Below are 2,659 nucleotides of genomic sequence, written 5' to 3'. Positions count from 1 at the left end.
CTATTGCAACCTTCTCCTGAGCTTAAGTCCAGAGCATAGGTACATTATTCCTTACTTTTCCTAATATATAAGTTGGATAATTCCCATCTCAATTATGACAAATTTAAAAAACAAACGTAATAATTTGGCGTAGTTTGCATGGATAGATATACCTTATGTTTACGAAAGTAGAAGGAGTCCTTAGAAGAGGAGTCAAAATTTGATAATCAAAAAAATTGTACTTTAAATGGATATATGCCCTTATCTATAGAATGACAGCCTCATATTAGAGGAAACACTACGTTCTCTTCCAATGGATAATAATGTTCCTCCTGCCATTCAGCCCAATGCACTACATGGAAACATAAACGAAATCATGTCGCCATGGACTATACCTGAGGAATCCCTTACTTGCATATAATTCCATCTGCTGGAGTATCATTATATCCTCTTTAGGAAACATTAAGATTGTGAGTCGATATTCCGATTGTACCAGGGGGAAGGAACTCCTCTAAACAATCCTCCCTTTAGGTGATCGTGAGTTCATTTCAAGGTTTCTATTTTTTCTTCCTTTGGGGAACATTCCTTTTTTCAACATCTGGTTTGGTAGGCTTCTGGATTTTACTACCCGTTTTCTTCTTTTTCAATATACACTATTCCCAATCAATAAATTTTTAACCATTATATGATGCTCTTCCCCTATTTTATATCTTCCTCCTTATTTACTCCTTAGGAGGTCACGACAGCTGCTCCTATTTCATCCTCCCTGAGATGCTATATAGCAGAGAAAATATCCTATAAGCCACAACAATGTGTATCCAGCTATTTAAAGATTTACCCTTCCTTTATGTTGTGGGTAAATGTATATTATGATAAGGAGTCGAAACATAAAAAGTCCCCTGTTTATTCAGATGATCCCCACAAGAACTCACCAATACTTCCGAAAATTCGGGTTCATTAATCACGTGGAATAACACACAATAGATTCATAAAACTATCTGACTCAGTATTAAGGGAGGGAATTCCTCTATTATCCCCTATATACCCATATAGCATTACACTTAAAACTCATATAAAAACCATATCACTGGCAAAATTATCATGTAGTTATTCACTTCTCCTCATTTTTCAGAAGAATCTGATAACTCTATGGTGGTTTAAGACTCCTTTATAGGACATGTCTTCATGTCAATAGGGGAATTTATGCATTTTATAGGCTCATACACTCCTATGTATAAAAGGGGTTACGAATACCACTTAACATTCTACATCCTCCTATGGAGAACATGAGGACGCCCCTTATAGCATCAACTATAGTCTTAGATACAGACAAAAATAAAGTTACTGTACTACCCATTATACTGCATGGACTCAGCACAGATTCAAGATACTATGTGTCCTTATTCCTCGGTTTATATGTTAGAAAACATGAAACCCTCGATTCCATATATCTATTTTATCAGAGAGAAAGATTTGCTGCTTATATTACTCTTCATGTGTCACCCCTACTGTGTTTCTGGGTTCTATGCTTTGGGTGTAGTGTCTAATCTTCATCCCCTGATCATCTTTCTCTGTATCCTCTCCTCTTCTGTTGTGTCTTGTGTATTTATTAACTATGTACCGTTCCTTTTAGGCATCTCCAACTTGATGGTCATGTTGATATGGCCACCGTCTTGTGGGGTATCTATAGGGTGTCACATAGATATTTCCCTGAGGTTTTAGGCAGATAATTCTCTCAAATATGTCAGTCTCCTTCGTATATACATTCTATCATAGTCATCCGCTCCTATATGCCTGCTCCCCCCCTCTTAGATTAATGATTCTTTAATACCGTATGTGTATTCTTATTCTTATGCTCATTTTATCCCCTTGGCGCGTTCCATGTTATTATTATTCCTAACTTTTCACGAGAAATAGATCGTTTTATATAGTAGTATTCCTTCTATAATTTCCTATTCTTCCTTAGGGTATAACAAGTTTAATCTTTCATTTTACATAATTTTTATATTTTAATTTTACGGCATCGATTTTGAGTCTTGTTAAGAGGAAAATAGTACAGATTAAGGCAGGTGTTCAAATCTTCCGTAATCATTGTTCCTTAATAGTACCCGGATAATTATTGAATCTATATTACAATAATATTGAGAGAGAATAATCACAGTTCACGAGATATTATTGTACTTACAAGGCTACTTCGCCTATAAAAAGTGTTTTCTATATATAAGCACGGTCGGTATCTTGAAACCCCTTTTAGTGATAGTATCTCTCAGTTTCCTATACAGCATGAATAGCCTTATGATTAGTATATGCGTATTCCTGGAATGGAATTATTTTACAAGCCAGTATATTGGTGAAATGTTATGATTCTTACAATTCCTGTCCTCTTCAAGGAATTCGACTCTCTAAACCTCTGTATTATCTTAAACAATTTTCCTCCTCACACAGAACTATTCTACATAGAATATTTCCCTCGACAGAGGCTTATCCTCTAAACACTTGTTGTAATGCCGCTTTTTACAGTTAATACAAATATACCGGAGGTATCTCGTATTTCCTATATATGTGTAAGGGTTAGTGATTGGAACCCCTCCAAGAATACCGCTGAATCCACTCTATTATCTCTTACTAAATATCTCTTTTTAAATTATGGTGCCTCCTGCTTTAAATCTTGACGACTCCA

This window comes from Plasmodium inui (genome assembly GCF_000524495.1).
Source record: "Plasmodium inui San Antonio 1 unplaced genomic scaffold supercont1.87, whole genome shotgun sequence".
Lineage (NCBI taxonomy): Eukaryota > Apicomplexa > Aconoidasida > Haemosporida > Plasmodiidae > Plasmodium > Plasmodium inui.
Note: the sequence above shows the minus strand (reverse complement) of the source record.